Genomic DNA, 16,031 nt, shown 5'->3' with positions numbered 1-16,031 from the left:
CTGCCCTAACCATTTGCTCACAGCTGGGTCAGTGGTCCATACAGCGAGCATTGAACTTGTGTGCCTTGTCTCTGAGACCTGTACTGCTTAGCCTGGGACTGAAAACTACCCAGTTACCATGTGTGGCCATGAGGAGGCACTGCAGGAGTGGTGCTGAAGAGGCTGTGCACTGTCAGAATATTTAGGGAAAGTTTTTTTTTTTTTACCAATCTGCAAAATAAATGCTTACCAATAGCTTTCTTCACAAAATGTGTTCATAAAGGTGTCTACTACCTAACACCTCTCTTTGCGGGAGCCAATCAAAGTTGGGGTACCCGGAGGCCCTGGGCAAAACTTTTAAAAATGTAAAATTGGCCAATATGAACTTGTGGGATGAAATCGACCACGCCTACTTTTCAGGGGGCCTATCCATCAAATTGTGGTGGCTGTAATTGTCACTTATTTATCTTTGTTGAGTGGGATATTTTGATTCTTGCGGTTCTTAGAAAGTCAACGAAAGATATCTTAATTTTCTACTGTTGTGTTTAGTTTTCGTAATTTGCATAATTAGCTCATCATTGGCCAAAACTGGAAATCGCTATAATTTTGCTTCTAATTAACTTAGAAGGGTAATCCGACAGTCAAAAGACCATGTTTGCGATGTCCAGAGATGTATCTATTACCATGGTGCAGTCCTCATTAGCATATTTGTATAAATGATGCAAAAATACGATACAAATCAGGAAATCACTGCATGTTTCACATTTTTTCAACTTAGAGAGATGAACTCAGACTCTCATAGACTCTAAGTCTATGTTTACATGTCCAGACATAATTGACATAACCAAATCATGCAAGCCTTTGTCATTAGCATAATTGGCATAAATGGTTTTGATTGATTGATGTACTTTTATTTAGTAATAGCAGTACATGGAAGTACACATTCACAATACAAGGTCTACTAAACTGGAAGACTCATTAAGCACTGAGCTTTTTTAAGATGAGAACCCCAGAGATCAATCTTAAGAAGCCATTGGCCAGCCCAAGTTCAGCGCCCACGTAGGTGCCCTCTTCACAGTGAGTGGTGACCTGCTCTGCACAGACAAGATCTGCTCATGACCATACTCAAGAAACTGCCCAACCAGGAGAGGAACGGACTACTGATGACTTTGGCGATGCTGATCAGCAATCACAAAATACTACCAGTGATGGTTATCCCCTGTAAACTCAGAAGGTACTGTAACTCTGATGGATGGAATGGCAATGGTACAGGGAATTGGAAAGCCATCCTGGACCATGTGCCCAGTAGTCCACAGGCTAGGCTGTAGAGCAAGGGTGTGCAACTTTGATGATGGAGAGGGCCACTATATTTCCACACTCACTCTAGAGGGCCACATTCATTGCATATACTGTCGCCATTCTTTGTCACACAAAAGTCGCAAAAATAGCCGATCTACAACCTCAAAAGCGTCCCAGTGCGACTTGTTTTGAGCTTGTAGATCGACTATTTTTTGTGCTATTTTTTAATTGGAATCCTGAAAAGTAAAATTGACTTAGGGATTTAATTTCAAAATGTGTTTAGTTATACTTATGTTAACTTAAACTTAAATACAAATAGATTGGACATAAAAAAGACAATAGAATTTTAATACTAGTCATTAAGCTACTATAGACACTAATATAGACTGAGGTAATTAAAGCGGGTCATGTTTGCACGTTTGGAATTGTAACAGCTGAAATCAATAATATATCAGTATTCCGATATTAACCTGCAAGCCGCATTGTTGCCCCCAGGCCGCCAGTTGCCCATGTATGCTGTAGGGCATCTCAGAGTAGCAGTAGGCTGACAAGGCACATAAGCTCAACACTGTGTGGACATGCTGTGGCACCTTTCAACCACTGACCCAGCTGTGAGCAAATAGTTAGGGCAGATGTGACGCCTGCAGCCATGAATGTTAACCCATCATGGAGAAGTTCTTTCTGAACAAAAACCTTTGGGACTCACCTCAGTATTTGTGAAATCATGGCTAAAGTCCTGGTCATATATGTTCTATTCAGGGTCTTGCCTCACTGTCACATTGTCTCCTGTAATTACAATTCAAAGGGCTTTATTGGCATGAGAAAACATACGTTTACATTGCCAAAGCAGATAGCACAATACAACAATACAGCAACACAATCAAAACAAAAAATATGTACATTTGAAAGTCAGAATCTTCCATAGATCAATTTCTATGTATCAAGATCACTGGGTGCAGGTATAGTGCAAGAATATACCCAATGATTAGTCTTTAGGGTGGTTGTGTTCCGTTTGATATCCTTCTCCTATCACAGCAACTCACGAATCTTGCTGCTGTGTTTGCACATTGTTGTACTTCGCCCAGCAGATATGGGAGTTTTTTGTTATTGGTCATGTTTTCAAAATCTCTGTGTGTGGTTGTAATCTGTGGGAAGTGTGTGTCTCTGATGTCTTGGTACCATGGACAGACGGTTAGGAAGTGTAGCTCGGTTTCCACTTCATTTTGTGTGCAGTGGGTGCATAGTCTGTCTTCTCTCGGGATACAGGTCTGCCTGTGACAACCTTTCTCGATCGCAAGACTGTGCTCACTGAGTCTGTACCTAGTTAAGATTTTTCTTTGTTTTGGGCCGATCACGGTGCTCAGGTATTCTGCCACTGCGTATTCTCTGTTTAGGGCCAGATAGCATTCTAGTTTACTCTGCTTTTGTGTTGCTTCTTTCCAGTGTGTCAGGTAGTTTTCCTTTTGTTGTTTTATAATTTGGTTTATTCCAATGGGTTTCCTATCTTGTGGCTCTGTTTGTGTTTGTGCCCAGAGTTCCCGGGCCAGCTGGCTGAGGGGGCATCTCTCCAGAGTTTCGCTGTGTGTGAGTGCCTTGTTATAAGTGCATCTAGGTCGCTTTCTTTTAGGTGGTTGTAGAACTTAAGTGCTCTCTTTTTTATTTTGATTGTGAGTGGGTATCGTCCTAATTCTGCCCTGCATGCATTATTTGGTGTTTTTCGCTGGGTACGGAGAATGGATTTGCAGAATTCTGTGTGTAGGGTCTCGGTTTGGTGTTTGTCCCATTTTTCAAGGTCATGGTTTGCTAATGGTATGTGTGTGTGTGTGTGTGTGTGTGTGTGTGTGTGTGTGTGTGTGTGTGTGTGTGTGTGTGTGAGAGTGTGAGTGTGTGTGGGCGCACACACAAGTATGCACAAAATACAGAGTGTTAATGTAACACAGAGTAACAGAGAGTAAAATTGGCCCGCGAAAGTCTAATTTACACTCTTAATTTTATGGTGCATGAATAGTTTTACTATAAGATGGAGACCAGAAACTAGAGATGGGGAAAGTTTCTGCAAATCAGTTCCTGTCAAACAGGATCAAAGATGAGCTAACTGTCTATCTCGCCATGAGGCCACACGGAAGAGATTCCAGGGAGGCAAGCCAACTACTTATCATGTGGAAGACGACCCACCATCAGGGGAAAGTTTCAGCAAAATAGTTCCTGTCAAACAGGATAAAAAATGAGCTGACTGTCTATCTCGTCAAGGAAGCCACACTGAAGAGATTCCAGAGTGGCAAGCCTCCAACTACTTACCATAAGGAAGTCGACACACCATTGGGGAAAGTATCAGTACAACAGTTCCTGTCAAACAGCATCAAAGATGTCTATCTCACCGAGAAAGCCCTCCTACTCTTTCAAGGGAAAGCCAAAGTTTCCATAGTCACTTCAAGGCAGGATATCCACTCAAACTATATGGATGTACAAAATCTTTATAGCTCGCACAAGTAGTAGTACGCCATGCCGAACCCTGTGGCCCATAGGGCAGTAGCGTGAGTCTGTTTGATATACAAGTACATCCCCCATGCAGCCATGATGTACAAGTACACCCCCTGGACATGATGCAAGTGTGTCGCATGGACTTACCTCCAATCCAACCCTTGATGCTGAGTACCAAGCAGGGAGGCATTTGGAGGAAAGGTTGCATAACTTAGTTATTGGAACTGATTAATTTATGAACATCCAAACAGCAGACTCTCAGATCACCTAGTATATCAATTATTAGCAAAAATACTAATTCTAATGAGGAAAGGTTGCATGACTGCACCATGGTAATTTCTGTATGTGCCTTCTTCACAGTGAGTGGTGACCTGCTCTGCACAGACAAGATCAGCTCATGACCATACTCAAGAAACTGCCCAACCAGGAGAGGAGCGGACTACTGGTGACTTTGGTGATGCTGATCAGCAATCACAAAATACTACCAGTGATGGTTATCCCCTCTAAGAAGGTAACTCTCATGGATGGAATGGCAGTGGTACAGGGAATTGAAAAGCCATCCTGGATCATGCATGTGCCCAGTAGGCTGACCACTCCACAGCCACACTGGACAGCAAGTCCAAAGAGTATAGGGAGATCAATATGACCACTACAATCTCCCATCTTTACTGAAGGAGGCCACACGGAAGAGATTCCAGAGTGGCAAGCCTTCAACTACTTACCATAAGGAAGACGACATACCATTGGGGAAAGAATCAGTACAACAGTTCCTGTCAAACAGCATCAAAGATGTCTATGTCGCCGACAAATCCTCTTTTAAGGGAAAGCCAAAGTTTTCATAATCACTTCAAGGCACAATATCCATTCAAACTATATGGATGTAAAACATCTTCATAGCTCGCACAAGTAGTAGTACGCCATGCCAAACCCTGTGGCCCATAGGGGTGTAGCGTGAGTCCCCCATGCAGCCATGATGTACAAGTACACCCCCTGGACATGATGCAAGTGTGTCAAAGGGACTTACCTCCAATCCAACCCTTGATGCTGAGTGCCAAGCAGGGAGGTATTTGGAGTACAAGTTGAATAACTTAGTTATTTGAAGTGATTAATTTATGAACATCCAAACAGACAGACTCTCAGATCACCTATATCACAAAAATACTAATTCTAATGAGGAAAGGTTGCATGACAAACATGGAATTAGACTTCTTAGAAATATTAGAAACAAAAGTTTGGCGTCCAATAATTAGCTAATTATACAAATTTTGCAAACTAAACACAACAGCAGAAAATGGAGATATCTTTATTTGACTTTTTAAGTTGTATTGTGGTAGTAGTGCTTGTAGTTCAGGATACATTCTGCTTCTGATGTCTGCTTTCAGCAACTGCCACCATCTAGCCCTCTTTGCAGTGGTTAAAAGGGGAGCTGAGTCCATAAGGCTCTTTCTGACAGTGCACAGCCTCTTCACCACCACTCCTGCAGTGCCTCCTCATGGCCACACATGGTAACTGGGTAGGCTGCAGTCCAAGGCTAGGCTGTAGAGCAAGGGTGGGCAACTTTGATGATGGAGAGGGCCACTATATTTCCACACTCACTCTAGAGGACCACATTCATTGCATATACTGTCGCCATTCTTTGTCACACAAAAGTAGCAAAAATAGCCGATCTACAACCTCAAAAGCGTCCCAGTGCAACTCGTTTTGAGCTTGTAGATCGACTATTTTTTATATTTTTGAATTGGAATCCAGATTTTTTTGTGCTATTTTTTAATTGGAATCCTGAAAAGTAAAATTGACTTAGGGATTTAATTTCAAAATGTGTTTAGTTATACTTATGTTAACTTAAACTTAAATACAAATAGATTGGACATAAAAAAGACAATAGAATTTTAATACTAGTCATTAAGCTACTATAGACACTAATATAGACTGAGGTAATTAAAGCGGGTCATGTTTGCACGTTTGGAATTGTAACAGCTGAAATCTATAATATATCAGTATTCCGATATTAACCTGCAAGCCGCATTGTTGCCCCCAGGCCGCCAGTTGCCCATGTATGCTGTAGGGCATCTCAGACTCAGTAGGCTGACAAGGCACATAAGCTCAACACTGTGTGGACATGCTGTGGCACCTTTCAACCACTGACCCAGCTGTGAGCAAATAGTTAGGGCAGATGTGACACCTGCAGCCATGAATGTTAACCCATCATGGAGAAGGTCTTTCTGAACAAAAACCGTTGGGACTCACCTCAGTATTTGTGAAATCATGGCTAAAGTCCTGGTCATATATGTTCTATTCAGGGTCTTGCCTCACTGTCACATTGTCTCCTGTAATTACACAATGAACAATTCTAGTGCTGCCACCAAATATGTTCTTGGCTGTACACCTGGCACTGGTATGATAGATATGTGATCAGTCCTGCTTTGTGAGGGTGAGTCAGCAGGTGTGTGTGTGTGTGTGTGTGTGTGTGTGTGTGTGTGTGTGTGTGTGTGTGTGTGTGTGGGCGCACACACAAGTATGCACAACAACAAACACAGAGTAACAGAGAGTAAAATTGGCCCGCAAGAGTCTAATTTACACTCTTAATTTTATGGTGCATGTATAGTTTTACTATAAGATGCATAACCTGTCTTTATACTTTCTCTGTCTCTCCAGATCTACATCAGGATTTCAACATTGAAGCAGGTAAGACACTGACAATATTTTATTAATGAAAACTGAAATATGTTTGTTAAATTGCGTAAAACTTGTCATTTCTAAAGTTGCATTTGTCACAAAACAACAATTGGCAATAAATGCATTGATTTGTCACTGGAATGGTTCACTGACTACTACAACTTACAAATTCACAATGCATTTAGCAGACGATCTTGTCCAGAGCATGTTGTCCAGAGATGTTATATAATTATAAAAAGGCTTTATAATGTATTACTAATGTGTTAAGTCATAAAATACTTTATGTGTTATGATTATTGTTAGAAAGTATTATGAGTACTTGAGTTCTTCTGGGTGCTTATAACTTTAATTATACAGTGTTATAATGCATTATGGACATGCGCTTCATAGAAAGTGTTACCAAAAAAGTCTAATGAAACACATATACTCCTTTTTCCTTTTCTTTTTTTACCTGACACGTTTATCATCCATAACCATATCATGTTATGCCATCAGCTCCATTATAAATGATGTATCAGAGAGCTGGTCCTTGTTGATGAAGCTGCATAGCCTGTCTTTATACTTCCTCTGTCTCTCCTCCAGATCTAAATCAGGATTTCAACATTGAAGCAGGTAAGACACTGAAGGTCCTTACACATAAAAATTATATTTTTTATTATTCGCACGAAAAAATCGCCCCGGTGTGTAACAACCTTTTAGTCTTTAGAATGCTTTATTCTTCATGCCAAAATCAATTACAACAGTGGCAAACCTCAAATAAAATATATATGTGCCCAACATTTGTCAACACATAATATAAAAAATAAAAAATAAATGTCAAACGATGTATTGCTTGTAGCCTATGCATAATATAGACATGATGTAGATTCCACCGTTTTTTATTTATTTTCTAGGCTATCAGTTGAGTTCCATTTAGAGCTGAATTATTAGGTCCCTTGTGCTTGCCAGCGGACCATCTCAGCCAAAGTGTCACATGAAAATAGGCTATCATGCCTTTAATGAAACTGCGGAGGGACTGACGCAAGGCTAATAGCCTACTGTAGGCTACTCTACTGTATATTGATCACATGAACGCCACACTCAACAGCCTAATAAATGTTACCATCTGATGAGGAAACTACCCAGCTAGCAGATTGGCGTTGCAACCTGTGTCAAGAAGACCCATTCCCCATTCAGACGTAAAACAGTGATATATTAATCAAAAATTAACTAATTTAATCAATAAGTAATCAATAAGCTCTGGTCCATAATCGGATAGCAGCGTTCCACTTGTATGCCCTGGATTTATTTTCAACATCATCGTTTTACCTGGTAAACGTGAGCAATGTTATATCCTTTCCAGGTTATTAGTATATTATTTGCTGGCGGGGTTAAACCTTGTAAACATTACACATTGCGTTCAGCTGATCCATCGTGCAATAGTGGGACTCGCTTCCAGACAGATCATGATGTTCAAGTTCTCTGTCAGTGTCAAGCCAATGCGGCCGACAGCTGTAAGTTTGGACGAGAAGTTAAACTTCTGCAGCTCCAGTGGTGTTGCCAGATTTTGTGAGAGAAATAAGCAACCAGGTCTATGAAAATAAGCCCAAAAGAAGCAACTGGCACTTAGGCCATTATAAGCACTTTAATTAAACCGTTGTGAGCTTGTAGATCTGCTATATTTAAAAAAAAATCTTGTAATAAAATGTGAATATTTGGAAGATTTTTTAAACATTCACACAAATCTGCCACCAGCTGGCACAAAATATTTTCAGATGGGACTTATAGGGATAAATTAGCCTACATATTAACTTGGGGGTCCATGACATAAAGATATTTGAGAACCACCGGTTAAAATAATTGAACAATTGTGAAGCAAGCCCAAATAATGAATTACACTTTAGAAACAAGCCCAAAAAAACGCACCCCACAGATACCAATATTTACAAGCAACTTTACAGAAAAATAAGCCCAAATTCGATTATAATAAGCGGACATGGCAACAATGTTCAGTAAAGTGACAGATTTGACCAGAGAGAAACTGCTGAGTCACGGTTCACGCCTTTTATGGTGCAAAATTGGGCGTGGAACAATGTAAATGAACCTCTCGGGATCTTCACGCCCAGCTGGCTGTCATTATAATATAGAACTGGTCATACGCATGTCTCTGTCATATACGAACCCCTTGAACCAGAGGAGATATATACGAACCCCGGGAACCAGAGGAGATATTGTGAAATGTTAAGCTTACCCAGTGAAGCTGTCAGGTATACTGTAGTGTGTATAGGTTATCAATTTCAGCTCATTTGATTATGTGATGGAAAAACTCTTGCAGTAGATTGAGTTTATAGCATCATCTGTCTTCATATGCAGTATCTATTGTTACAATAACACATCCTTCTCTTTCTATCTACCCCTAAGAAAGGACAAGAAAAAATATCAAAACAGACATGTATTCAAGAACCCAAAAGAAAGGTATGTACAGTATCTGAAACAGAAGCACATCTGTGACAGGGTCAAAGCAGGGGGGTGAAACCAAATTGTAACATTTTTTATTGATGATGAAAAACCTGTATTACGCACTTAAAAACATCATTCTCTTAACTATATTTCTGCACTGCATGTTTTATGGTTGACAATGTATTTCCCCCCGGTCCCCGAGCCACTTGACATTGGACTCCCCTATAGGCTGTGTGACATTGGCCTTGTGACAGCGGACGGCCAATGTCCCCAGGTCACGCTGGTGGCAGAGCGAATGAGGGCGGAGTAGGGTGTGGCCCACCTTATTCAAAAGTGAGCGCGAGCCACTTGGACAGCAGAGAGACAGGCATACAGGGCAGTGTGGAAGTGACAGCCAGAAGGGACGGTTGTGCACAGGAGGAGCAGACATACCACGGAGCAGAGGTGGGGAATACAGTGATCGCGGCACGTACCAAGCCACCAGCAGCGGACGGTGAGCAGACGGCGCAGTAGCAGCAGAGACGGGGAGGACAGACAGACGAACCAAGGAACGGAGGAGAGGTCCAGTGGCGATAACGTTGCGCGCTTCACACCCTCAAAGCCAGACGTACAGTCTGGCGGGCGAGTAAGTGTCCTTCTATGCAACGTTACCTTTATAAACCCACGGTCCTAAACCTCATATGTGAAATATACCTGAACAGATGAACTGGTTCTAGTTTCTATGATTGCAGGCAATACGCACGAAGACAAGAAGAGACAGTGATTCCTGGCCTAAACCCCCGCTCCAGTTAAACCCCATATAAGGACATTCCCACCTTTTGCATTGAACCGTGATGAGTATATGACATATAGCAATTGAATTGGCACTTGGCACTTTACTGCTTCAGTAATAGTTGGCACTTTAACGCTAAATTCATTATTTATTTGCTATAGTTTGCACAAGCCCTGTCTGTTTTTAGTGTTTGGTGATTGTCTGTATTCCTGTATTTTAGTTAGTTAGTGGGCGCATTAGGAGGTTGAGGTTTTAGAATTAGTGTTATATTTTGTTTATGCTTTTCAATATTTTATGGCTTATAGACGCCACTGTATTAGCTTAATAAAATAGATTACCTTTTTATACAAACCTGTTTCCGTCCAGCTTTCTCCAAGGGATATGTGTTGAAGTGTTGTTCTCATTTAAAAGTATTGTACTTACCTGGGTAAACTCGAACCTGTGAATAGCCTAAGAAAGAGTGTTACAGAGGACCCTACCTCTTAAATAAAAAGGTGGCGTAGTCTTGCAGTACCTAACAAACAGTATTATTCTCACAGTAATTACGCACCCCGCACTTTACCGTGCAACTGATATTTTATTGTTGTGAGTTTAATGTGTATTGTTATTTATTTATTATTGAGACAAAGTAAAGAGTGTCAGCATTCTAAAAAGAAGTGGCAAGTTACATGTGACAACCTGGCCACCGTCACATATTTGGCGTAGCGCGGCAGGACTGGGTAGAGAACAACACAAAATCCCTAAGAGAAACTGTATTGAAATTTTGCTGTTTTGCTGCTTTTTGTTTTGTTTTGTTTGGTTGAATCAAGAAAGTAATGATGATGATGCCAGTGTATCCAGGGGCACCGTGGCTACCTAAGTTTTCGGGCATAGAAGGTGAGGAGAAATACAGGGAATGGAGAGAACAGATTAAAGGATTATTGGGCACTCAGGATTTAACAGAGGAGAAAAAAGTTGCTTTTGTAGTACAGACCCTTACTGAGGAAGCTAAGCGACAAATTAGTGTAATTGACAAGGAAGATCGCAATACAGTGGCCAAAGTCTTTAAATGTTTAGACACGTTGTATAAAACATCTGTTTCTGCTTCCCAAGCTCGTGCCTTGTTCTATGGCTGTGCGCAACGCGCAGGCGAAAGTGTGCAGGCTTATATTTTGAGGCTTAGAGAGTTGTTCTGCGGGCTGCGGCGGCTCGACCCAGACACCGCTCCCTCCGATGCCATTCTGCGAGAGCAGTTACTTGTAGGACTGTCTGAAGGCCCTCTGGGTCAAGCCTTAAGAATATATGCCCGTCGAAACCCCACAGAAGACTTCGCCGCCCTAAAAAATGAGGCCTTCCTACTAGACACTGAACATAGAAGAGAAGGGACTGCTGAAATCTTGTGCCATGCTGTTAAACCTGTCTCTATCCCAACACCCTCACAGGAATCTGAATGGAGAGAGAAACTGAAACAGGAGATTATGGAAGACGTCAAATCGCAAATGCAGGGGTTTACGCAGGAGCTCATGAAAGAGATCAGACCGCTCCTTCGACCCAACACCACCGATACACGACCTCGCGGTTCGCCTCCATCTGAACGACGCCGGGAGCCGTACCAACGCAACGAGTGGGATGAGGGAGGTAGGCCGATCTGTAGGAGCTGTAGGCAGTCTGGGCACATTGCTCGCTTTTGTAAATCTGACCCCAATCATTTAAACTAGTACGCCCTGTCGCCGAGGTCCGGGAGACAGGGGTGCAGCGCGCACTCGCCAGATCAAGGGCTAATGAAGTGTTTATTGGGGACTGTCCGACTATTGGGATCACTATGGGAGGAGTCCACTTAAGGGGGTTACTGGATACTGGGTCACAAGTCACATTAATGCAGCAAAGCTTATTTGAGGAAAAATTCTCACACCTAACGTTGGGAAATGGGCCCCTTGTTTTTAAATTACGCGCCGCTAATGGTCTTGACTTACCGTACACTGGCTATGCCATATTGGACCTAGAGCTGGAGGGAATGAAGATCCCAGGGAGAGGAGTTGTAATCGTGAAAGATGAACATTGTACTCAACCGCTGATTATTGGGATGAATGTCGTGAACGCTGTATGGCATGCCCTCTTTAAATGGCCTGGGAGGCCTGTGTTTCCATGTCAGCAGGGAAGGACGCTGTGGAAGGACGCATTCGCCACCTGTAGGAGGGTGGAGGCAGTGACGAACGAAGATGGGTCCATCGGTTATGTGTGGCCGGTCGGCCGGCGGAAGATTCGAATCCCCGCGCAGAGTGAAGTGATGATCTGGGGCCGCGCTTGGAGAGGACCAAATGGAGCGGACTACGAGGCCTTGATGGAAGCCTTGCCGGATGGAAAAGATTTGGGAGTGGCCCGTGCCCTCGTCACGGTGCGCCACGGACGTGTTCCCATACGAGTGTGCAACCCACACGCATATAGTCTGGTCCTGGACCGCCACCAGAAGCTGGGGAGGCTGTACCCGGTGGAAGAAGCGGATGTCCGAGGCGGCAGGGACCTGAGCCTGTCCCTGGGGACCGACGGAGAGGTGGAAGTGGCCGTAATCAGTGTGGAAGATGATGGACCACTGAAGACCCTGCCCGAAGAGATGGAAGTGTTGACGGAGCGTGATGACCTGCCGGAGGCGCAGAAGAGAGAGTTACACGAGATGTTGTGTCGGTGGAAGAAGGTGTTCGCCATCCATGACGAGGATTTCGGACGGACGGACGTCGTGCAACACCAGATACCGACCGGAGACGCGGCACCCATACGAGAGCGACACCGGCCGTTGCCGCCCTCCATGTACCGGGAGATGAAGACCCTCCTGAATGAGATGCTGGAGAAGGGAGTCATCAAGGAGAGTTGCAGTCCGTGGGCGGCACCTATCGTACTGGTCAAGAAGAAAGATGGCAGCTGGAGGTTCTGCGTCGACTACAGGAAACTTAACGCCGTGACGCACAAGGACGCCTTCCCCCTACCCAGGATAGAAGAGACGCTCACCAGCCTGACGAAGGCGCAATGGTTCTCCACGTTAGACCTGGCCAGCGGGTATTGGCAAGTAGGAATGGATCCCCGGGACCGGGAGAAGACCGCCTTTACGACCCCGCTGGGCCTGTTCGAGTTTCAACGCATGCCGTTCGGGCTTTGTAATGCGCCCGCGACGTTCCAGAGGCTGATGCAGCAGTGTCTGAGTGGTCAGGTGACAGAATCCTTGCTGGTATATCTTGATGACATTATAGTATATTCACCTGACTTCTCCTCTCATCTACAGCACCTCGAGCTCGTCTTCCAACGCCTGTGGAGACATGGACTGAAGCTGCGGTTAGACAAATGCAAACTTCTGCGGAGGGAAGTGCAATTTCTGGGCCATGTCGTGGACAAAGAGGGAGTGCGGCCCGATCCGGAGAAAGTGGTGGCAGTGCGGGACTGGACACCACCCTCAACGGTCCGCGAGGTCCGCGCGTTTCTAGGTCTAGCGGGTTACTATAGGCGTTTCGTGTCCTCTTTTGCTGCTATAGCACGACCCTTAAACAACTTATTGATAGGAATCCCAAATGACGTAAAATCCCACCAGTGTAAAGTCGAGTGGACTTCGGAGTGCCAGCGGGCGTTTGATGCGTTAAAGAGTGCCCTCACACAAGCCCCGGTGTTAGCGTATGCGGATTATACACAGCCTTTTGTGGTTTACACTGATGCGAGTGGCCGTGGGTTGGGAGCGGTTCTAGCCCAGGTCCAAGACGGTCACGAACGTGTAATAGCTTATGCAAGCCGCAGTCTCCACCCGACCGAGCAGAATGACGCAAATTATAGCTCGTTCAAATTGGAGCTTTTGGCCCTTAAATGGGCCGTGACCGAGAAGTTTAAAGATTATCTCACTGGCGCTCGATTCACAATATTCACGGACAATAACCCTGTTGCGCATCTCCAAACGGCTAGATTGGGAGCTGTGGAACAACGGTGGGCTGCTCAACTTGCGTCGTTTACTTTCGACATCAAGTATCGACCGGGCAAAAACAACGCCAACGCTGATGCCCTATCGCGGTTCCCAGTGCAGCCTGTAGATGTGGCGGCTGTACAATCGACGCCAGCAGCCCGGGAGGATGAGTGGAGAGAGACGCAGGATCGGGATCCAGATGTGCAGGTGGTGAAGAGGTGCGTGGAACGGGGGAGAGCCCCTAATATGGTGGAGAGGAAGAATTGGACTCGGGGAGCGCGGCAACTGTTACGCCAGTGGAACAAACTGATTATACGAAATCATGTGTTATATAGGAAGGTGACCGATCCTTATACCAAAGAACAATACTCACAGATCATTTGTCCAGGTTCACGCAGAGAGGAGGTATGGAGAGGAATCCACACGGCCGCGGCGCATGCTGGGTTGGAGAGGACCTTGGCCCAGCTGCGACGTCGGTTCTATTGGCCAGGCATGGAGGGAGCGGTGCGTCAGTTACAACAGGGTTGTGTCGCCTGCAGCCTGCAGAGGAACAGGTCAGAGCCTCGGGCCCCCTTACAACCCTTTGAAGTCTCATATCCACTAGAAGTAATAGCCATTGATTTCCTCACATTAGGTAGGCCTGCTGATGCGTGGCAAAACATTCTGGTAGCTACTGACTTATTCACCCGTTATAGTTGGGCTATTGCCACCCGAGACCAGACTGCGCACACCACTGTCCGTGCGTTATGGACGCATATTATCCAGCCGTTCGGCTGTCCGGCCCGGTTCCACTCAGATCGAGGCCCCAACTTCGAGTCCGAGTTAATGCACCATTTATGTCAGACTTATGGTATTGCAAAAAGTCGCACCACTCCGTACCACCCGGCTGGGAACGGTGGAGTGGAACGATTTAATCAGACATTACTGAACATGTTGCGATCACTAGACACTGATAAACAAGGAAGATGGAATGAGCACTTACCCGAGTTAGTTCATGCTTATAACAACACGATCCATAGTGCTACGGGTTATGCCCCCGCCTACTTAATGTTTGGCCGACATTTGAGGCGCCCTATAGATGTCCAGTTAGGAGTGCAGTCAGCGCAAGAGCGCATGGGAGTGGGTGGCTGGGTACAGGACCACCAACAGAGAATGGCGACAGCTTATAGGACCGCAGGGGAGAGGATGGGAGAAACGGCCAAGAGGAGAAAGCAGGTTTATGACCGTAGGGCCGGTATTACACCCCTATTACCAGGAGAGAGAGTGTGGATTCGAAATAGGAAGAGAGATGGCCAGGGGAAATTGAGTACGTGGTGGGACCCCGAGCCTTACGCAGTGATGGAACAGGTGGGAGCTACGGGGTTGGTGTACCGAGTCAGACCCGAGAAGGGGGGGCGAGAAAAGACCATACATAGAAATGCGTTGAAAGTGTGTGTAGCCCCCAGGTCGCCCCACGAGGACCCCCCAGCTGTAGTGCAGCCCGAGCAGGTAGAAGCAACAACGCCGCAGTATTATGGGTTTCTCTCCGTCCCGAGAGCACCAGATGAGCCACGGCGCTCGGGAAGAGCAAATATAGGCCAGCCACCCCAGAGGTATGGACATGATTAGGGACAGTTGCAGGGACTGGCAACGGAAAAGTGGGGGGGGATGTGACAGGGTCAAAGCAGGGGGGTGAAACCAAATTGTAACATTTTTTATTGATGATGAAAAACCTGTATTACGCACTTAAAAACATCATTCTCTTAACTATATTTCTGCACTGCATGTTTTATGGTTGACAATGTATTTCCCCCCGGTCCCCGAGCCACTTGACATTGGACTCCCCTATAGGCTGTGTGACATTGGCCTTGTGACAGCGGACGGCCAATGTCCCCAGGTCACGCTGGTGGCAGAGCGAATGAGGGCGGAGTAGGGTGTGGCCCACCTTATTCAAAAGTGAGCGCGAGCCACTTGGACAGCAGAGAGACAGGCATACAGGGCAGTGTGGAAGTGACAGCCAGAAGGGACGGTTGTGCACAGGAGGAGCAGACATACCACGGAGCAGAGGTGGGGAATACAGTGATCGCGGCACGTACCAAGCCACCAGCAGCGGACGGTGAGCAGACGGCGCAGTAGCAGCAGAGACGGGGAGGACAGACAGACGAACCAAGGAACGGAGGAGAGGTCCAGTGGCGATAACGTTGCGCGCTTCACACCCTCAAAGCCAGACGTACAGTCTGGCGGGCGAGTAAGTGTCCTTCTATGCAACGTTACCTTTATAAACCCACGGTCCTAAACCTCATATGTGAAATATACCTGAACAGATGAACTGGTTCTAGTTTCTATGATTGCAGGCAATACGCACGAAGACAAGAAGAGACAGTGATTCCTGGCCTAAACCCCCGCTCCAGTTAAACCCCATATAAGGACATTCCCACCTTTTGCATTGAACCGTGATGAGTATATGACATATAGCAATTGAATTGGCAC

The sequence above is a fragment of the Gymnoscopelus microlampas genome (assembly GCF_963454915.1).
Source record: "Gymnoscopelus microlampas genome assembly, chromosome: 2".
NCBI lineage: Eukaryota > Metazoa > Chordata > Actinopteri > Myctophiformes > Myctophidae > Gymnoscopelus > Gymnoscopelus microlampas.
The sequence above is the reverse complement of the archived record's forward strand: the minus strand, read 5'-3'. Positions refer to the sequence as shown.